The sequence below is a fragment of the Rattus norvegicus genome, chromosome X, assembly GCF_021556685.1.
Source record: "Rattus norvegicus strain SHRSP/BbbUtx chromosome X, alternate assembly SHRSP_T2T, whole genome shotgun sequence".
NCBI classification, from domain to species: domain Eukaryota; kingdom Metazoa; phylum Chordata; class Mammalia; order Rodentia; family Muridae; genus Rattus; species Rattus norvegicus.
The window spans coordinates 31538154-31562211 of NC_141554.1; the positions used below are offsets into that span (position 1 = coordinate 31538154).

Here is a 24058-nt window from a genome sequence, read left to right on the forward strand (position 1 = left end):
AACAAGAATACTCTTCTGAGGGAATAGGGAGGCAAAGTTTAGAACAGACACTGAAGGAATGCCCATTAAGTGCGTGCCCCACATGTGGCCCATACATATCCAGCCACCAAATTAGATAAGATGGATGAAGCAAAGAAGTGCAGGCCGACAGGAACCAGATGAAGATCTCTCCTGAGAGACTTAGCCAGAATATGGCAAATACAGAGGCGAATGCCAGCAGCAAACCACTGAACTGAGAACGGGACCCCCATTGAAGGAATGAGAGAAAGGACTGAAAGAGCTTGAAGGGGCTTGAGATCCCATATGAACAACAATGCCAAGCAACCAGAGCTTCCAGGGACTAAGCCACTAGCCAAAGACTATACATGGACTGACCCTGGACTCCCACCTCATAGGTAGCAATGAATAGCCTAGTAAGGGCACCAGTGGAAGGGGAAGCCCTTGGTCCTGCCAAGACTGAACCCCCAGGGAACGTGATTGTTGGGGAGGGCGGTAATGGGGGAAGGATGGGGAGGGGAAGCCTGGAAACAGGGAAAGGGAATAACAATCGAAATGTAAATAAGAAATCCCCAATTTAATAAAGATGGAGTAAAACAAACAAACAAAAAAAACAAATAAAAAGAAGTGCAAAGTTATGGTTATTTCCAAGTTTACAAAACAAAATAAGTATACAAAACAGGTTGATTATGTCAAGAAATAAATAATATTTTAAGATTGAGACTTGAGACGTGCATAGGAAAGAAGCTAGAGAAAATAATGTGATTAAACATGCCTGGGAAGAGAGTCCATTTTATTGCATAAATGAGAATCCTTTGACAAGTCAAGAGGAAAGAAATGGGAATTAGCCAAAAGATGCAGACAAGGTGTTTGGAGGTTCTTCGGACACTGTGTCCAAGAGGCTAACACCTGACAAATTGCATCAGTACATCCCCAAATAACAGTCAATTCTGTATGCAGCAATTTATATGTAATTCTTAACTAAGAAGCAGTGGCCCTTTTAATTCCATTCCCAGATAGCATTGAAAAAATGTGCTACCCTATTGTACAAAACTGAGGTGAGATATGTTGCTAATACTCTGCTTCTTTTGTGTAGAAGTTACAACAGGATGAAGATAATGTGGTAGACTCAGGAATGGGACTGCAGGCATATGATTCAAGCACCTAGTAGCCAGCTGTTTTCACAGCAGCCTCTTAAGAACTGCCTTTGCTCTCTTAAAAGCAAGAAAAATGGGACCTACATGATGACTAACTTTAGGATTTGATTAAGATTATGTTCTTGTGTGTGTGTGTGTGTGTCTGTGTGTGTGTCTGTGTGTGTGTCTGTGCTGTGTGTGTGTGTGTGTGAGAGAGAGAGAGAGAGACAGAGAGAGAGAGAGAGAGAGAGAGAGAGAGAGAATAAACTGAGTGCTCATGGTGACTTGATAGACTTGATAGAACATAATTATAGTAAACTTGATAATAGGCTCCACCTATTTGGTGAATTTTCAGTTGTCCTAAGTATTCTCGTGGCAGGAAGGGTAAACTAGAAATGAATATTACATAATCAAGGCACAGGAGAAGTGTCTTGCCCATAAAGACTTGCTGACCCATTTTTTCCATTCACAGGGCCATCTTGCTGTGTCTTAGACCATCACAGTCTCATTGAAGTGTGAAAACTGAAAACTAAAGTAAGTGCAAAAGGCAATCCTAATGTCTAATGTGATTCAATCACATGAATGTTTAATCAAATGACAAATTCAGCACTGAGCATTTCTCTTCTGTTTTAGTGTCTACCTCACATTGTTAATTGATTATAACTTCCATATCAGCTGTCAGCATGGAAATTTCCTTCCTTAATAGCAATATACATAATTTCGTACATTAGTCAATGATAACATAAATGGGTTAACTATTTTTTTCCAGGTCAGCCCATTAGCAGTGCCCAATAAAATAAATCCTCCTGCTAAGTTTTATGGTCTAATAGTGTTATAAGATTTTACAGAAAGGGTGGGGTAAAGCTGACATTTTTTTTGTCAAATGTATAAACATTAAAGGGATTTAATTACAGAGACACTGGAATGTTCTTTAGCAGTCTGTAAATGGTTTCTATTATGTCTTAAAACTTGCTCTTTTGACTTATATTTAACTGCTAAATAAGATGTATAGTACAGAGTATAAACATCATTAATTTTCACACAAGTGTGGCCTTAAAATCTTTAGAAATATTTCATGAAACTTGTACAAAGGAACATCAGTGGGAAGAAACTGTCTGGTCATGTCTCATAGGTAAAACTGAACGAATGTGTATTTTATCATTTATTTTTCTTTTAGCTAAAGATCTTACTTTTAAGTTTTAAAGCCAAGTGTTAATGTCTATCCATTGGACAATGTGATGGGTCTTTTTATCTGGCTTATTTAACTCACTCTGATTATCTCCAGGCCCATCCATTTTCCTGCAAATGTTAAGTCTCCGTTCTTTTTGTGGTGGAGTAAAATTCAATTATGTGTATGTACCAATATGTGTATGTACACATTTTTTAAATGCATTCATTTGTAAATGAAACTTTAGGCTGATTCTATATTCTAGAGTACTGTAAATAGTATAACAATAAAAATGGCTGTGTAAGTATCTCTATGGTAGGACATAGAATCCTATAGGTAAATGACCAGAAGTTGTGTGTGTGTGTGTGTGTGTGTGTGTGTGTGTGTGTGTTTACACCTTTCAAACTGAGCTTCATCATGAATACACTACTTTGCATTTCTACCAGCAGTGTATAAAGATTCCTTTTACTCTTGCTTTCACACCAGCATCTGTTGTTGTGTCTAACAGGACTCAAGAGACATTCTTTTTTCCCCCCTCATTTGACAATGCCTGGTTGAAATGAGTTAGCCACCTACAGGCTTTCAAACAGAACCTCCCAATTCTTCCTGCCAAAAGGATATACTCATTTGATAGATGGCTTCCTGTTTGTACACAGAAGGAACACTGAAGTAAGCCTGGGACAGGATAAAGCCAATGTGTCAGGGACAGGAAATTCTACTTCTGAGTATTCAGGGAGAAAGGAACATTGCTCAATGCACTAGGAATTCTACAAAAAAATGGTTACCCCCCTGAGATTGTGCAGCCTAGGAACTGGCCCGCAATTAGTGCAATTTTCAAACTGCACCACTACACCACTAAACAATTACACTTTTCCTTTAAGACTGTTAACCTTTCCATCTGGGAGTTTTAAACCCAGTTATCTACACTGTATATTTGTCTAAAAATCAGTCCTTAAGGCAAAATCAAAAGCTGGGTCATTCCATACTGATTTAAATTAAGGTAACCCAGAGAAAGGTTGCAAAATTCATATACGATGTTCTGTAGATACTGTTATTTGGACTCCAAAGCATTTATCTCTGTATACTAATCATTTGTAACTTGGAATCTGCATTTGCTTCTAAAGTGGATAGTAGTATTTAAAAACTATGGTCCAGGTATCCCATTTAACCTGAAAAGAAACACACTAAAGGAGTTCGTTTCAATGTGGATAAACTGATATTTGGCCAGTAAGATGAGGGCATGAGGGGAAAACTGAATGCACTTCAGCTCTGTGCCCCACTGTGCTCTGCTGACCAGGTGCAAAGAGAAATATGAGGATCTGAGGGTGCTTTGGTTTTTATTGCCAAAGGCAGCTGTGATGAACATTCCAGACCCTGGGGCAGAAGTTAGACAGAGCTGCCAGAAGGAACAATGAAAGGGATTCTAATAGTTCAGTTTGTATATAAAACTGAGCCAAGGAGAACTGAGTAAGCACAGACGGTATTACTGTAATACATCTAATATGTTTACATATACTCTTTACACTGAAAACTCTCTCACTACTTGTGGATTTAGCTCAAGTAGTCAGCGGAGGATGCCCCAGGGCCCAGGGTCTCTGTCTTTGAAGGAAAAAACCAGAAGACACAACACAGAGCAACAGATTTAATGTTTAATATGTTAATTTACTTGTTAAATTTTGGTAATGTTGGAGATGAAATCCAGAGCTTTGCATGTGCCAAGCAAGCCTTCTATCACCAAGATACAGTCCAGAGATTAATATTTACTATTTTTTTTATTAAAACTTTTTTCAGTTCCAACAGTGGCTTTTCATTAAAACATGAGATATATTCCTAGAGTGATGTGTGTGTGTGTGTGTGTGTGTGTGTGTGTGTGTGTGTGTGTGTGTGAAGTAACAGTAGCGATACTATAAGTATAAGCTATCATTGTAGAAAATCTGCTGGCCCACAACAGATCAACTGTACTTATGAACCAAATATTCAGAAAGTATTTGTTGTATATTTGCTATGGACTTAAAAAACTATCCTCAGTATTATCATGGTAAAACTTTTCTTGGAATTTTATGATTATGAAGTTCAATTGTTGGATAAACAAGACCATAAGATGCCATTAAAATGGTTACACTCTACAGTAAGTAGAACAATAAAATTCCTATAAATGAAATACAAATGTAACAAGGCAATAAAACTGCCCACCAAAAAATGCCACTGTCAATGCCTAAAACTTTGAAACTTCACACAAGGGAGTTCCACTCCCAAGGGTAGTACAACAGGACATGTCTGTTCAAAGTGTTGATACTATTGCTTATTTTTCAGTTAAAGTAAATCTTCAAATAAGCAGAAATATTTTTAAAAAAGACCTAAAGATTTAGAAAAGGACCGTTGAGAGCTCAGGACCTTGAGATGTTTTGCTTGTATAGAATTATCTGGTCTTTGTGCATAACTAGCTGTACTTTCCTGGTTAACTACATCAAGTATTCATTTTCCAGGTTCCCAGTCTCCATATAGAAAACATAAATTCTTAGCTCCCATAGCAACTGCAATACTGTTAAGCACACAACAGGATACAGAACCATCCTCACAACAGTTCTTCAGGTGTGCTGGCAAGAACTAGTGAGTTACTACATGAAAAAACATTGGGTTTGTTTCACACATATAAATTCTATATTCATATCCACTCTAAATAACTTTAGTTTATTTTTTAATGTTCATATAGGATGAAAATGATGGGTACTAGGAACAATTACCCTATTCTGTCTTCCTAAATGATGGTAGCATTAATCAATCCATCTGCATTGTTCATCAGCTCAATAATTCAGGAAGCCATGTTAGCATCACAACTAACTCTAGAATTTCGGAAGGTGTTTTTAAAATCCCAAGTATGTCGCATAAAGGTTGTTTGTTATGCAACTGAGTTAGGAGACAGGATGGGCTGAGAAGGTTGTTCAGTAGTGTAGAACAGGAGTCGAGAAACATTGCTTGGAAAGCTGTAGAAAGTAAATATTTTAACTTTATGAGCCAGATGGACTCCATTGTTGTATGTATTCAACTCTTGTTATTTTCTTGAAAGATGCCATAGTCAATGTGTAACCACCTAAATGTGGCTGTGTGCCAAAAAAATCTTTATTTACCAAAAGAAGATGACAAGTAAGATTGGATCCTAGTGTCATAGTTTGCTATCCTTCAGCATAGTGAACAGAACATGAACTTTAGAGTGAAAAAGTATGAAAAATGCATAGAATTTCTTGAAAAATATTCCCTTATTTGGTTAGTTTCAGTGACAACATCTGTGAAAAATCTAGAAGATAGCAGGTACTCTGCATATCCTAATTGTTTTCCTTCTAATCATGAAAAGTTTGCAATTACTAAATTAATGGGATTCTAATTTGAAGCTGACAATACTCCATTGCTACCTGGATTTGACATTCCCCATTATGTCCTGCAGATTTAGTAACTGTTGACCCTACTACGCTCTATTCCCTAGGGTATACTAAGCTGACTTCAGCCTTCAGTCTCACATTCTTGGCATGAATGGCACAGGCATTTTTGTTTGTTGAATGGAAACTTTATGGAAAGCAGTTTCAAAATGAAGCCACAGAATGGAAGGTGTTGCTCATAATTCATTCAAAAACAATAATCTCCTTCCTTCCTTTAGCTTATTAATTACACTCTTTAGAAAACAAATGCTCTACACCCTTCCGTTTGGGCTGGGCACAGAGAATGAAAAAAAAAACTGACTGCTAAACTGACATGCACAATTATGCCTATCAAACCCTTCTCATAAAATTTCTGAAAATTAGTAACATTCTTTTAAGAATTCTTCAACAAATGTATTTAGTAAAATCAGCTTTTGGGAGGTGAAAATAACTTACAGATGCTTGTTGAGTTAAAGAAAAGATAGAGGCAACACAGTTCGGAGAAAGGAAGCTATTTCAAAGGGAAAGAGGAAATTTTTAGTCTGTAGTACACATTCATTACTTTCACTTACACTTGTCATTTTGGTAAGTGGCTTTCTTTCCTGTTTGTGCCATGACTCCTGTATGGTAATGTAATGGAGAAATACTGAGTCGGATTTCTATTCAGGCTTGCGTTACTTAAGTGTAATTGCTATCTTCTCCAATGTGACGTTCTTTAGAATGAGAACTAGCCCATGCTCTTCCAGTGAGTCAGACACACTCATTACTTATAAAACTTCAACTTGGAAGTACAATTGGATGAAGATAAGCATAGTTCTAACATTATGAAAAATCCAAAACTACTATCTATATAACCTCTCATTTGTTTGTTGCCTTTCTAGAATCTGGACAGAAGTGCAGATTGATTTCTGAATATCTTTGTTGTTCAAGATTTAGTATCTATTTTTATGCAAATACAACCAATTAGAGGGTGGGTTGTAGAAACTGGACATGTGAACTATGGCCACCATCAGGGAAAGGACTCATACGATCATTCCATCTTGATTCTGTCCCTGACATTGATAACCCTGAAAAATGGTAGGAGGGCAGAATGGAAGAAAAGATGCTGGATGGGCAATATCAGTGGGAAGTGGAGTAGTAGACAAGGAAAGATATGAAGACAACAAAGTGCACCAAGCACACTCCGAGCCACTAGAGACAACAGGCAACTCTCAGAAACACTACAGACCAAAGGAAGGGAGCACAGGATTTAACTAACATGTTTCATCAGGGCTGAGTCCATGGCTTTTGAGAGTGCATGATGGATTCACTCCCCTCTGGAATTCTCTAGGAGAGGCTGAGAAAAATCCACACTAAAGGGATCATATTCTTCAAGTTGAACATGCACAAGGCACTGACAATCATAGACACAATAGACTCTTCTTAAGACTAGCTCTGGAGAAGAATTTGTCTTATAATCATTTCATATGTTCAGATTTAGAGGAGACTAAAAGGAGTTTGGTGTTACATTTATCAGATTTGCTCTGTAGCTTCAGTACCTTGGCACTAAATATGAGGCTAAACGCCTATTACATCTGACAGTGCTTTCTGTATTGACCAGGGCCAGTCCCTATTTCCGGGCCACAATCCACATGTGTGTATTTGTGTTTCACAAATCCTAATTTGTCTATATTTGGACAATAGCCAGTAAATCTTCCTGGGAAAGAAAACATAGAATGTAGAAAACCAGACTAAAACACTGGGTGTGTAAAACAAGCATACATGTGTGGGTATGCGCCTGTGTGTGCATGTATATTTTCTTATCTAGAGACACCTTGCTTCTATCATTTCAAATCATTGTGACATTATTACGGACTTTCCAGAGCAATTATTGTGAAAGTTGAAGATCTGCCCTACGACTATTTTAAACTTGAGTTAAGGAGCACTTGAAGAAATTTCAATCTCAAAATTTGTCTGTCCATTCATATCTCTCTCTGTTTCTGTTCCTTTGTCCAGCCATCTATGTTTTATTCTATCTATCTCTTCTCTCCCTCCCTCTCTCCCTCCTTCCCTCCTTCTCCTTTCCTCGTTTCCTAGCTGTTTAATCCCTCTATTATCTGAAAGGTCACCTATATTTCTAAATACATCCCTGGCAGATATTGCCTTCTCACCTCCCTTCCTGGGAAAGAGAAGGATCTGTTCAGTGTGTGAGGATCAAGGTTAGGTAGGGGATGGGGAAGGAATCCTGCCAGGTAGTGGAAACACTGCTTGCTTTAATTTTATAGCTAAGAACAAAGCCTTCTTATTGTTTAATAGAACCCTTAAAGGCAAGCCTCACTGGCATAGTCCTAATTTTTTTGAAACCACAAACAAGAGGAATTCTTTAAGACTATTTCATGAAAAGCAGAAGGAAAAAACCATATGATTCTGCAAACATTAATGTGATCCTTTTCTTTAGTAGCCAGAGGTTGACTTCAGGCTAGCATTTGCATATGTCTTCTATACAGTAGCATCTGTTGCTACTGTCTATCTGCACCCACTGTTTCACTCACATTAATAGGTTATGGTGATGGCAAATGCATGGAGGAAAAACACATCTTTCTTTAGAATGACATCCTTTTGGTACCCTTTATATAATATGCTTAAAGAAAAGTTAAGTTGCACCAAGACCCAACAAGCCCATACTTCACCCATGCAGACCCTAAATATAAGCTGAGAACTATGGCACTTTTCTTAAGTATGTATTTTGATTTTGCCAACAATTAAGACTGTTATGCAATCAGATTCCAGGCTGATTCCAAAGCTAGTGGTTTCGAGAGATCTTTGCAACAGTCCTAGCAGCAAAGAAATAAAAGTAAGAGGAAACGGGGTTGCTCTTGTTTCTCTCTGAAAATAACAGATGCTACCATCATACCCATGATGATACCTGAAGCAAGCCTTATGGATTTGGGATATCATTTGGTTGTTGATTCAGAGTCTCTCTCTCTCTCTCTCTCTCTCTCTCTCTCTCTCTCTCTCTCTCTCTCTCTCTCTCTCTCTGTGTGTGTGTGTGTGTGTGTGTGTATGTGTGTGTGTTTGTGTGTGTTTGTGTGTAGGATCAAGAGAGTTTCGTACTTTAATCTGAGTAAGTCGTTTTTAGACTACTGTCATTTTAACTTCTCTCCATGTATCAAATAGTTCTTCCAAAAGAATATCCCAGTAAGAGCACCAGTGGAAGGGAAATCCCTTGGACCTGCTAAGACTGAACCCCCAGTGAACGTGATTGTTGGGGGGAAGGTGGTAATGTGGGGAGGATGTAGATGGGAAGCCCATATAGAAGGGGAGGGGGAGGGGTTAAGGGGATGTTGGCCCTGAAACTGGGAAGGGAAATAACAATCGAAATGTAAATAAGAAATACTCAAGTTAATAAAGATAAAAAAAGAGGTTTTTTTTTTCAAACACCATTCATTCTGGTTATCAGATTGAATGGCAAGAGAGGTTTGTGAGACTATCTAGAGCAGGGTTTCTCAACCTTCCTTATGCCATGACCCTTGAATGCATTTCCTCATGTTGTGGTGACCTGAAAACTTGCAAATTTAAAATTATTGTTGTTGCCAATTCATAATTGTAATTTTGCTATTGTTACAAATTATAATATAAATATCTATGTCTTTGGTGGTCCCAATAAAAGAGTCATTTGACCCCTAAAGGGTAATGACCCACAGGTCGAGAAGTACTGATCTAAAGAATAAAAAGAAAAAAAAAGATATAGTTTTACAATGAGGGGTTAGAAAGACCTTTTGTGGCCTCTCTTCATGGTTCTGAATGCTCCAGATGGACAGCTGTCTCACAGTTTTTTGCTTTTCTAATTTGATCCTCTGTCCTCATCCTGTGCCAAATTCCTCAGCTTGGGCAAAGGTCTGGCAGGCATGTATATCATCCGTAAGTTGTGTGCAGAGATCCGTGTCCATTGAAGTCTGTCATTGCAGAACCATATTTTCTGAGTTTAAAGTTTTCAAGAAGGGTCCCTTTCTGTTCTTTGGGGTGACAATTTATCTGGCATGCAGACTTATGCAAATTAGCCAGTCCTGCAGGGCAGACAGAAGGATGCAGGTGATGTCTTGGAAAATGCTATTAGTGTATCAAAAGCCATTGGCAGATATTATACCATTTGCTAGGCATGTTAGGAAGCCTGGCATGCTTCCCAGGGAATCCTGCCAAGTAGGAAAGCCCTAAACATAGACTTAGAGACCATGGGAATTCTTGTAGAAGGAATGCATCTATCTGAGTCATTAACTATATAGTTTTTAAGCTTTTAAATAAATCTCATTATCAACTTATAAATCGAATACATTTTATAAAACTGAATACATTTTATAAAACCAAACACAACCACTCACAGGAGGGCCTTAAATCAGTGTTTGATTAACTTAAGCTGACTAGACTCAACTTCATTAATCAATTCCATCTAGAAATCAACTAATTAAGTTATTTTTTTAAACAAGGCAAATAGTCTCATACATGTCAACATATATTCATGAACAACACAACAAAGACGTAGGATATATTTATAACCTCAGAAAACACACTCACACCGTTATTCTAGACAATGCTCACCTCAGAAAATCATTGCTCATATTTTACCATCAAATTCCTAGAACATTTTAAACTATATATTTATAAATTTCATCTTTAATTTACTTTATGATCACTTCAGATTCATAAAGGGATTAAATGAAAGCTTTAACAAATTCATCATTCCAAAATCTTAAGTAGCTTTCTGTTAAGTCTCCTGAATTAAATTTAGAAATACTGTAGAAAGTTCTCCTGAACATTTCAATGTTGCTTTAAAGTTCAACTTAAAATCACAGATCTAAATAAATTACATTTTAAATTGGAATCTGAAAGCAAAATTTTTGAAATTTCTGGTATGTGTCATCTATTAAATGGTATCCATTGACATACAAATGTTTTAATATTAAATTATAATAAAATATTGATTCTCTGGTATTATTTAGGTCTTGTACACATGTGTTAAACTTCCTTTGAAGAAGGAAAAACAACTCTTTAGAGGAAGTAAATTTATCCTCTCAAAGAAATCGGGGTAAGTACAACAATGGCTAATGACCAAAGATTGAAGAATACTTCAAAAGACATTTCTGATCCTACTGGCAGGACTGATATGTTTGTGCACTTCCTGAGACGTTGTGAAGATCTGCTGGGCATAATTTACTGAGACTTTCCACAGCAATCTGTCATTCCAAACACTAACCTTTTATTATCACCTGATCTGGGTAGTTCAGTTATATATGCATTCTAATTCATATTTTTCCCCCATCTCATTTTGTTGTGTTGACCAGCCTGTTCCAAAACTTACAATGTAGACAAGGATGACTTCAAATTCATAGTCCTTCTGTTTTGGTCTTGTGAATGTTTGATTACAGATATGCAACAACAGGACTGGCTTATCTCATTTCTTTATTAGCTTATATATATATATATATATATATATATATATTTAGGTCTGATTTTAAGACATGTATCTATAGCCAGTGGCATAATGTTTACATGAAAAGGCTATTGAGATAATTATATTAGAAAGATACTATAGGATCTTGTCAAGTGGCCATAATGGTTCTTAGGGTACATTTATATAAATTCTATTACTTTTGCTTCCCCTATTTCCCAATATATTTGGTTATGGGAATATAATTATTTTATACAGCAGTATCCTCCTCCTGACATCAGCATTAAAAAGTAGATACCATCTTCTCAGTCTTTTGGAAAGACCGTATGATGACCTAATTCAACCATGCCTAGTCAGAGAATTATGCCTTCATGAGAGTTTTATCACTGTTCATATAGGAACTTGATATTATATGTAGTGAATATGAATAGAGTTTTTTTTAAAGCAGAGTAGAATTCTACCATACGTTGTAGGAACCTTTGTGTATTGTTTCTCACTGAGAGCCTTTTGCACTCAGTGGTAGGCTCAAGGTATTTAAATAGCTGAATTTAAAAATTCATACTTCTATTTCAAGCAAAAACAAGCAGTGCTACAATTGCACTCTTGTTAATGGGAATTTTATATGCATGACTCAATTATTTTGAGATGGATTTTCAAAATTTGAATACATGTCTTCCATTTTTTATACATTTGATAATTAAAAATAGAAGTCAGTGGAATGAAGGTACAAAATGATTGATGTGTAGTGTATTTCTCCTAAGGTATACTTATTTTACACACAAAGATAATATGGCTTGATTTTCACAAGAATACATGTTGATGTCATTAATTGAGGGAAATAATTTAAGAATGTATTAAATCTATAACTAAAAGAACTTGAATAAGTTACTCAAAGATTGTTGCTTCACTTGATCTTAACCAAAACGTCAAGAGAAGTGATGCCATAAGAAGCAGCCTATGCCTGACACTTCCAGGAAGCAGAGAACCAGCATCCCAGAGACCTAGGATAGAACCAAACAGGATTGGAAAAAATAAATAAAATGATTCCTCATGGTATTCTGCTACACTCATAGACAGAAGACCAGAAAGGCTGTATCCAGCAACTGATGGGAGAAGATGAAGAGACCCACATTCAAACATTGGGGAGAGCTTGATGAATTCTGCAGAGGTGAGGGGAAAAAGGCTTGTCGAAGGATAACTCAAAGGCAGCACAAGAAATCCCACAGAATAAAGAAGCCTAAACCCTTAGTGGCTCACTAAGACTGAACCGACAACCAGGAAACCTACATGGGTCTGACCAAGGTCCTCTACATATATTTTACTGTAGTGTATCATAGTCTTCTTATGAGATTCCTAACAGTGGGAACAGTGGCTGTCCCTGACTCTTTTGCCTGATTTTGGGACCCTTTTCTTCCTATTGCGTTGTTTCATCCAACCTTAATGTGAGGGGAGGTGCCTAGTCTTACTACAACTTGACATGCCATATTTGGTTGATATTTTTGGATGGCCTGTCCATTTCTGAAGGGATACTGAGGGTGGAGTAGATGTGGGGGAGGTGGTGAGAGGGAATGGGGGAGTAAGGAGAGGGTGAAACTGCAGTTAACATGTAATATATGAGAGAATAAATTAAAAAGTTTATTGCTTGTTGTGATCATATCTGTGGATGAACTGAACAGGAGCCACCTGGAAACGAAACTTCTACCTGCTCATCATGGTCACCCTCTTTCATCTTGGACTTGCTCACCTTGAATCCATCCATTTAAGCTCATCTTATGTGAAAGTTAAGTTGTAGCTTACTGTAATGGCCATTTAAAAGGGTACTACAAACTTTTCCTATTTTTGCTGTGTGTTTTGCATGTATATATTTGCATGTGCATGGGTATCAGCATACCTGTGAAGGCAATGTCAGACAACTTTTGCTATGCCCTCTACTTTATTCTTTTTTATTTTTAATTATTCATTTTTATTGGTTATTTCATTTATGTACGTTTCAAATGTTGTCTTCCTTCCAGGTTTCTCCTCCAAAAACTCCCTATCCCATCCCCGTCCCCATGTCTCTATGAGGGTGCTCCCCTACCCTCCCACCCACATCCACCTTACCTTGCTAGCATTTCCCTATGCAGGGGCATCAAGGCTTCACAGGGCAAAGGGCCTCCCCTCCCATTGATGCCAGATAATGCCATCCTCTGCTATATATGCAGATGGAGCCATGGATCCCTCCATGTGTACCCTTTGGTTGGTGGTTTAGTCCCTGGGAGCTCTGCAGGGTCTAGTTAGTTGATATTTTTTCTTCCTATGGGGTTGCATAATCTCCCACTGATTCAGCTAGATGAGCTAACCAGCAAGCTCTGAGGTTCTGCTTGTCTCTCCATCCACTTAGCCCCACCTGACACTGGGAATACAAATGTGCACTGTCATGCCTCATTTCTGCATGTGTGTTAGAGATCCAAGCTCTAGTGTTCATGTTTACATGTTAAACACTTTTCCAGCTGCATCATCTTTCAAGTCTCTCTATTCCCAGTGTTCTTTATATCATGCCAGAAAAATCTGTACTGCTCTAGCTATCAGAATAGGTTACTCTTATATGAGAATGATGTCACATGTAGAATAGTTTAAGGGAGGTACGATAAAGAATTTCTGTTTCCTGTAGAAAGAGCACATTAGGATACAACAAAATGACACTTTCTCCTTCCTTCCTATAACTGCTCAGCCACTGAGCCCTAGTTTAGGCTCAACTTGGAGAGTTTAACTTAGCAATATGTCAAACACCACTCTGAACCTCCTGCTGGGATTTAAAATATATAACACAAAACTTCATTATACTCAAATTATAAAGATTAACAGAAGATGACTTTAGATGTTGTTTTTTTGAACATTTCAAACCTTAAACTTAGGAATGTTATAAGAGCATTATCAATTCAATCTTGTCTTCATTTAGTGATAAAATTATTTCCTAATTCTAGAATATCTGAAGACTTTTCTTGGTATCTTCTCTCTATCCATCATGACTGACTCTCAAGAAAGTAAAAGGATATAATTCTTAGGATATTTTTTTATACTCAACAATATTGAATCCAAGTATGTTTTAGATAATATTTTTATAATCCCCTTAGTTGCCATTGTGAAAAGGGGTTTTATTAATTTTATAATATAAAATTTATTAAATTTTCATAATTCTGGTGGCTGGAGAATATATATATATATCTCCATCATATATATATATATATATATATATATATCCATCCCAAGAGATTAACTTTTTTCTGAAATGATGAAGTTTTATACAGTGTGGCCGTTCTTTTGCACCTGTGTCCTGGGAATTCTAGGACCTGAACTGGAGAAAACAATTTCACTACAGTATTGGCCATAATAGGGTTTATGAATGCTGACAATTATCCAATTACATTGTCAACCTTTTAGGGCTTTATGCATGAATGGGAGTTTGCTGGTATGGTATAATAAGACCCAGAGTCTAACTCCAAATAGTACCTCACAGCAACATGGCAGGTATCAAATGGATTGGGAATCTGACTCTTCTCTGCAAGTAGCAATGGAAGAAAAATCTAAATACAATTGTAGATATTCAAGTTGCTCACCACAGGATCTAGCTCATCCATATGACACATATTCCCAAGACATAAACAGCATGTATGTGTATGTATATATGTGTATGTGTGTGTTTCTCTGTATGTATGTGTGCGCATTTGTGTGTGTGTGTGTGTGTGTGTGTGTGTGTGTGTGTGTGTGTGTGTGTGTGTGTGTATTTGAATGCTGTCCTTTATCCAATGCTTTGGATGAAGCATTGCAATTGCCACAAAGAGAGAATGCTTTCACATTCAAAAATGGCACAATTAATTGAAGCAGAAATGCTCATCTTTCTTTGCACTTTGGCGTTATTTCAAAGTTTATAAGTAATGCTTTTAAGACTTGATCAATGATTTAAAGCCTTCTACACACCTATCCATCCATTATAACAAAGTATTCTCTGTAATATTTTACATTATTCAAGATAACTCATCCCCATCAATCCACTTAATTCATATACCCCAGGACTGAAGCAGAGCTCTAGTGACAAAATGATTAATTCATTCACAAAATGTCTGGTGCTCCATATACACCAATACTGTGAGGTCACAGAAGGCCAGTAAAGGAAGAAACTTTCCATTAAAAGAAAATAAAAAAGAAAACAAGCAACAAAAAAAGAGCCACAGAGAATTTGAAAAGTGACTAAAGGCAGATTACAGGACAGAGTGATGACTTGTCAGGTAAGGGAACTTGCTGCCATCTCTGAGGACTCAAATCCCATTCATGGAATTCACATGGTGGAGGGAGAAGACCAATTGCCAAAATTGTTTTCTGATCCCCACATATTTGATACAGTGTCATATACATTCCAATACACATGTATAAACACACACACACACACACACACACACACACACACACACACACACACTCAAATGCTTAAAAAATTTTAAAAGGTAATTACAAACAAGACAAGATTAGTCAAAAGGGCCAAGGCTAGCACACTGACAATCTGCTGGATTAGACCTTGGATAGGGACGGTTAGTCAGATGGGCCTCTATCTTCCAGAAACAACAGTGGCAATTGGTCACAAGTTTTTACTTGTTCCCCATTACTTCTCAGTGTCGTTTGATACTCACTGTCACCAACAATTCCCCAAGTGATCTTTTATAATGTGTTATATTTGCTACAAAAACAAGAGTAATGACTCCGTATTTTCTTAAGCAATAAAATAGGTTTTCTGTTTTTTCTAAGAAAATTGGGAGGACAGTGTGGTAATGAGAGCTGTATTCCATATTTGACTTACAGAAAGTAAGTTCTGCAGCTAGTTTTTTTTATACTTTAAAAATAGACTATTTTTCCATTTATTTGTAGTTGGCCTCTCACTATTTTACCCAGGCTCTCCTTGAACAATCCATCCCCTGCCTGGGAAACCCCAGTGCGCTCTCTGTCTCTGTCTCTGTCTCTGTCTCTGTCTCTCTCTCTCTCTCTGTGTGTGTGTGTGTGTGTGTGTGTGTGTGTGTGTGTGTGTGTGTGTGATCACATCTAGTTCTTGGCCCAAATCTTAATCACGTCTCATAAGTTTGTTTTATGCTCCAGATAACAGTAACTCCAAACTTGACCTGAGGGAGCTTTTACTGTAATCCTCTCCTGGAAAAAACAAAGCAGAACAGTTAAAACCTATTGTTTCTAGAGCCACAGCCACAAACTCAACACAAACATTTGTTGGTAGTCTCTCTGAAGCTGTTCTTTCAATGTCTCTCCTTCACAAGTCCCAAACTGCCTTGGATTTTACACTCTTTCTTTTCTAGTTTAAAAAAACAGCACTTACACAATCACAAGGCCATTGCATTTGGTTGCCCTCATTTGTTAAATAAGTTATTAAAACAATGGAGGGGGCAGACCTTCAAGAGTTTCCATTTTTAAAAGAAAGCCGAAGTGAACCCTCAGGAGGAGGGGGTGAACTTATGAGGATGTAACATTTCCTACTAAAGCCTGAGAATTCATTGATAGAATTTACAACAATGAGGAGTCACCTCTGTGCTATGAGTTTTCTTAGTTCCCACTAGCATGGGAATGTTAGTTTCCTCATGGATTCTCAGACTCAGAATACATGGGCAACTTCAGGAAGAGGAAAAGGAAGAAGTACAGTCTAGGAACCTAGGATGTGAAGCAGGAAATTCTTTTCAAGTGCACTGATGAAAAAGAATAGCTTGCTGGTGCCCAACATATTCCACCACATTTTTGAGGTCCCTTTATACTGGGGCATTTTTGTATGGTTGGGTGATTATTTTGCAGGAAAATAAATAAAAAAATAGAAATAAAAAGAAAAGGATGAAAAGGAACATGGCTGCTCCCGGGGGTTGGCAACAAATGAAGAATAAAAGAAATTAAAGGAAAAGAAAGGGCATGGGTATTCCTAGGTCTGGTGGAAAAGAAACATTATTGTTATAGATATGTGGCAGAGCATAGCCAGAGGCAAGAGCCTCTGAGAGAATCCAGAGTGTCTATGATCACACTGAGGTGTGTCATGTGAGGAAAGAGGTGAGGGCAAGGGAGAGGTGAGACAGGATTACCAGATTCAACAGTCAGGAGGCTCAAAGTTACAGAGAAAGGATAATCAAAGTGTTTGGATTATACAGGGAGAAGCAGCCTGTGCCAGAGTGTTCAGGGTAAGGGTTATTGAATACCAGCTAGGTGGGCCCTGTAAAAACAGGGTGGGACTGGTGGATAAAGAGAGAACCTGGGGCCATGTCTATGTTGATATGTTAGACAGGTACCTCAGCCATTTGCTACAGGTTTCAAACCTAACACATTATTTTACAAATAGCCACAAATATCAATTCTTGAAATGAGTTAAGTTTTCCAGTTTTACGTGTGAGGTCAACACAATCTATGTGCTTCTTGAAATGTCACCGAACCTTCAAGAACCAATTTCAAACTCAGATGCCAAATGAAATGCTTCCCAACTCTCATCTGCCCAAAGCTGCTTCCTACTTATTTTTCCTTCATTCATGCCTTCCATTTTTCCAGAAGAGAAAGAGGGGGGAGGGAAGAGATGAAGAGGGAGTGAGAAGGAGACGGAGACGGAGACGGAGACGGAGACGGAGACGGAGACGGAGACGGAGACGGAGACGGAGACGGAGACGGAGACGGAGACGGAGACGGAGACGGAGACGGAGACGGAGACGGAGACGGAGACGGAGACAGAGAATGCATGCCCTCTTCCATCTCTCCATGTGCCTTGCAAGCAGTGCTTCTTTCTCCATTAGCAGTTCCTCTCCTTATGACAGGCTCACATCTTCCCTGTTGTCTTTCTCAATACCCAGCAGAAACTACTTTCTCTCTTCTCGGAAAATTAAAGTATGTAATCCACACCTCTCCTGTGGCAAGAGCAAATTTCCATTGTGTTGTTGGTGCTCTTCTGTCTTAGGGAAGACACTTAGTCCCCGATGAGGAAGTACTTTTCACATGGAGCACAGTGCAGCACATAGGTAGGTACTCCATTTTAACTAAAACTATTAGCAAGACGGCCACTTGAGCACATTAAAGTACAGATTCCATGTCAAAACTTCCACCTTCATCAGCAATGCCTGGTGTACAAATACAGCTCAAAGGTCAACAGTCTCTAGAACAGAAGGTCACAGTAAACAAAATTACCCAAAACTTCAAAATAAGGCCAAGGAAGTGCATGGTGAGAGTTTTCTCATGGCATATCAATGTGTCTATTCTATGAAGCCAGCCTGGGCCAATGTCACCTGAATCTCCAGATTCTGAAATTTCTATGTGTTATTAATTAGGGCTTATACTCTGCAAAGACCGATGTTGGAGAAAACAGAGGACATGCAACTTTTACTCAAATATTAAGAAGAAAGCTGTATATTCCTGTGGCTCATTAGCTACCTTTGTACCAAATTTGGGCCTGTCATTCTGGTATCTTCTTTTTTTTTTAATATTCCCTGCTCCCATTTGTTTACACCAGGCTATGATATCCTCTTTTGTTCAAATAGGTTTTATGATCCTGATGGTTCCTTCATTAATGAGTCATATATGGATTTAGTCCATTATTTTCTTTTTTAAAAATATTCCTTGAGAATATTAATAATTAGGATGTATATAATATTAGGTACTGCTACTACCATTTTCTAATCATAAAAATTATGGAATATTTATTTAGAATGCATTTCTTGAATTCTAAATTGAGTGACCAATAAGCATTTACTTTTACTCCAAAGGATTTACAAAGCAGCCGAGAAATAGATTCTCTTGATTCCTTGAAATAAGAAATAGTCTGGTGGTAAATTTCTTGAATTTATCTCTCATGTGAAAATTAATAAACATGATAGAATGTAATTTTACATCACATTACAATGAATAACATTTTGTAAATTCAAGTCATAGTATAATTGCATTAGGAACATGGCATTTGTTCTGAAATTATTACCAGCAATAATGCAAAGCAGACACTAATACTTTAAGAAGTAACTTGCTGAAGTGGAATGAAATAATCACCCAATACATAAATCATATAATAGGATTTACCATAAAGCACAGGTAATCTTTTTAAACTAAAGAGAAATAATTCTTTCTATTATTCTAAACATCAAGAGCAACCATATCATAAAAATAAAATATGGCACAAGGATCCTTCTATTTTTCATCCTTTTATTCATAAAATACATATTCACTTTGCTCTGAAATAATGAAAATATTATGCATCTCCACTATCATTTCCCATATTGTTTAATCAACAATGTACAAACAAAATCAGTTTCAGTAGGTTAGAAAGGTCAAGGTTTTGTAACTTGCTGTTGCCTTCATGTCGTAAGCTGCATCTAACAGCATAAAGGTCAGGCAGAAGAATCATTTAGTATCAAAAGGAAGGGGTCTGTGGCATGAACCCAAGAGCCAATCCTTTCAACTTCCATGTTGCTTTATCCTCTAACTATCATTTTCCTATTATACCATACTCATCAGCACATAAATGATGAACAGCTAAAATGGATAGTTTAGGGAAGAAAAAGCACTACTATTGTTAATCCTAAACATGACTACAGAAACACATAACGAGTTTAGAGCTTGAAAAATTTGCCAACAGACTTGCTTCTCAGTAACCAGTTTGAAATTTCCAATCATGAGGATGGGCTTATAAGTAAAAGCACAACCTTTAAGAACACAAACTATTTTAAGTCTTACACCAAATCTCCAATATTTACATAATAGAGAAGCTTTTAAGCTGAGAGTATCTGAAAGCTTAGCTTTATTGTGCTGGGGAATATGCTAACATAAACACTACTGGATGACATAAAATAAGCTGATATTCCCAAATCCTGGAAATTTTTTTAAGACAGTAATTTGGAAATCTATAGGACAAGTTCAAGTCCTGACTACTCATTAAACTTAATAAGCTTTCAGGCAAACTGTACCCTCTTTCCTCTGCACATCCATCTATGTTCACTGGATGACATGTGTACATGTGAAAGCCCAAGAACAACATTGTGGTCATTTCTCAGACACCATTCTCACCATCCAGGTTTTTGGTTTGTTTTTTTTGGGGGGGTGCTGGGGGAGTCAGGGTCTCTCATTGGCCTAGAACTTGTCAAGTATGCTAGCCTGGCTGGTCAGTGAGATCTACCCACCTCTACCTCCTTGGCTCAGCGATTATAAGCAGGTACCACCCTGACAGGTAATTTATTTTATAAACTTAAGTTCTAGGGATCAAACTCGGGTCCTTATGCTTGTAAGTCAAACACTTTAATGTCTGGGCCATTTCTTTGGCCTCTACCTCTTTCTTCGTTATTTAAGTTCCAAGTGAGGAAAAATGGGGAGAGACAGCTAAAATTAGGGATATATGAAGGGCAATATGGGAATCTAGTTAAAACAGTAGAAGCCTCCTAGAAAAAAAATGTATAAAGGCAATCTACATGAATGTGCCAAAAGAGTGGGCAGAAAGTCTTAACTAGTCATTTCTGTTCACCAAATGAATCTTCAAGTACCACAATTGGGCTATATCCAACTGAGTTCTTGGCCAAAGGGTTACTATGGGAATCCCCAAACAACCCAGGCTATTATCCACAAATTGACAGCAAGGCTCCATTGCTGATGACAACACCAACACAATTCACTGAATATGGAGAAAGTGAGCTGGTACCTATAGGAAGCCCTCACATTTATATTTTAGTATCTTTGATACAATAAGATATGCTGCATACTACCAAAAGAAAAATGTAAACCAGCCCAACCACAAACCCTTTGATCTATAGTGGTGTCCTGATTACAAGATATGGTAGAGCAATGGTGGCCCAAAGCTTGTGGGAGTAACCAATCAATATCTAATTTGATTTAAGGCCTGCTCTATGAGAGGGAACCCATATAGAACAATTACTTGTGTGACCAAGAACCAGCCAGAGACTGGATAGTATAGGGACCTAGGCCAAAACCAAATGCTACTATTCTTTAAAAATGTGTAGCAATAAAATGATTCTACTATACTCATAACTCAGTGCCTTTCTCAGCCATCGTCACCGAAGTTTCTTCCTGTAGCAGATGGGAAAACTGTAGAGATCTTCAGCCAGAAATTATACAGAGAGGGAGAATCCTTAGAACAAACACACAACCCTAAATGGAACATCTTTATCAAATACATCTTCTCAGAGCTCATGGTATCCCCACAGAAGAGGAGGCATAAAAAGTATTTATAGCCAGAGGGCATGGAGAACACCAAGAAAGGAGGCCTTGTAAATCCATAGTTATCAACCTTCCTAACACTGCAACCCTTTAATACAATTCCTAATGTTATGGTGAGCATTTAACCTTAAAAATTATTCCATTGTTATTTTATAACTGTTATTTTCTACACTTATGAACTGTAATGCAAAATTTTGATATGTGACTCCCAAAGAAGTCCTGACCCATGGGACGAGAGACAATAATCTATATCAGTATGATCATAGCTTATATAAACTCACAGAGACTGAAGCAGCATGCACAGGGCCTGCATCACGTCCTCTATTTATATATAGCATGGAGTCTAGTTTAATGTTCTTATGAGATTCCTGACTGTGGAATGCAATGGGCATCTGATTCTTGTGGCATCTCTTGGAATTATTTTCTTCTGTTTGTCTTGTCCAATGCCATTTCTGTTATATCATATCATGTCATATCACACCCAAAATATTTTTAAAGTTCATTTTCACCCCTATAACACATTCACTAATCTACAATATAGAAAATATCTAATTTACATTTTATTTGACAGTAAGAATGGAAACAAATCTAGGTGTTTACCTGTATCCCATCATTGGTTTAAAGTTATAGCTGTATTGTCACTGGTCTATTGAGAAACATAGCTTTCAATTTCAAAAACAAGCTGGGATGGAGGGCAATGGAAACTGTCAGGAATCTATGAGGGTGATCATAGTTAAGACTCCTAGCAATTCAGAACATCAAGACTGAATGGGCTATCTCCTGTAAGCAGGCAAGACTTCCAATAGAGAAATTGTAACACCAACCAAGTGACAAAAATATTCTACATTCAATTTGCCCTGCATATAAAATATGCAGGGGGTAAAGGTATAGCAGAAAATGAGGGAATGGCCAACCAATGAGAAGGGTCCAGCTTGAGACACTTGCCATGAGAGGAACTCTACCCCTGACACTGTTAATGATATTTGGCTGGCTATATCTGCAGACAGGAACCTAGCTAAACTGTCAACAGAGAGGTTTCACCTAGTAACTGATGGAAACAGTTTCAGAGACCCACAGCCAAACATTAAGTGGAGCTTGGAGAATCCTGTGGAAGAGGGGAGGAAGGAGTGTAAGAGCCAGGGATTGGTCAAGGACAACACAAGAAGACCTACAGAACCAAATAACCTTGTCCTATAGGGTCTCACAAAGGCTGAACTGCCAATCAGAGAGCATGCATGGGGCTGAACTAGGCCTTCTGCACATGTGTAACAGTTGTGTAGCTTAGTCTTCGTATGAGACTCCAAAGAGCAGGAGCAGGGTCTGTCTCTGACTCTGTTGCCTGCCTTTGAGTCCCTTTCTCCTAACTGGGCAGTCCTGCCTAACCTCAATAGGAGGTGTGCTTAGTCTTATTACTTGGAAGGGAAGGAAGGTAGGGGGGAAGGACTATGAGGTAGGAGAGAGGGAACGTAAGTAAATAAATAAATTAATTAATTTTCAAAAGCTACATTCTATGAGATCAGTGTCTGATAGGCAGCTCTGCTGTTCTTTAATTGTGCTATTATTTGAATCTGTAGACAACCAATCAATTATAATTTTTATTATTTTTTTACTAAACTGTGAATCTACTTTTATAGCTCTGGGCACATAAGATGATGTGTTATATTTAATGAAGAGAGAAGATAAAAATGACTACAAAACATCATTATTTAGAGAGTAGTTAGTTCATATACTTGTATACTTCAAAAATAAACACATTAAATATCTCTCTGTTTTTCTGCATGCTAATCCCCTATAACCTCTATGCTGAATCCTGAATTTTCCTATTCCAAGTATTTCAAATAACTTAAAATCATATAAATTTTACCCTTTTATGTTTGGCTTATTTCACTTAGCATGTTTTTTTTTAAAGAAATGTGTTTAAAATGATGGGAATTTTGGATGTAGTAGTGAGTAAATATACAATATTAAAAAATGTACCAAATGCTACTGAATAGTGGAAAAGTTGTAAAAATGATCAATTTTCACATATTCAGGTTTAATAATTCCTCTCATAATTCCAGGTTCTATATTGTTTCATGAGTCATTTTCTTTGATTGGTTTTCCACATTTTTATTTTCCTGTGTCCTTGAAGTCTAGTACTTCTGACTATGCGATAAACATGATGACCAATACATTTCAAGATGCTAGGGTTTCATTCATATGTTTTAAATATGTATTTAACAACACTTTAACTTTACATTACATTACTCTACCTTTCCTTTCTCTGCCCCCTCCCAGGTATCCTCCTCCAGTCACTTCATGGCCTCCAGCTCTCAAGCTAATAGCCTTATTTTCTTTGATTATTATTGCTATAAACACGTATAAGTTTGAATATGTATATGTATGAATACATAAATACACCTTGATAAGTCTGAAAAAAGTAAACATATTGTCTCTCTAAACATGATTATTATGGAAGATGTATTTGTAAGCATTCAAAGTGCTAATTAGCTGGGTAGAGAGGCATCATGCCTATCTGTCCAGAATAATTTTCTTGAGATTCTTTTCTTACTTTAAATAGATCTTTTAACCAATCAATACATAATGAATAACATAAAGATAGGTAGATCTTCAGCTTCTGTTTTAAAAAAATGTACCAGAGTCTGAAATTCAATGATGAAATACATTTGATTCTATGTTTAAAGACTTTACATCCTAATTGGAAAAG

The 24058-nt window shown here is 37.4% G+C and overlaps 1 protein-coding gene across 8 annotated transcripts in view; it reads right to left on the minus strand.

Annotated features, from left to right (window-relative positions):
* Mid1 (midline 1) overlaps window positions 1-24058 on the minus strand; it is a 381084-nt gene that overhangs the window by 52639 nt on the left and 304387 nt on the right.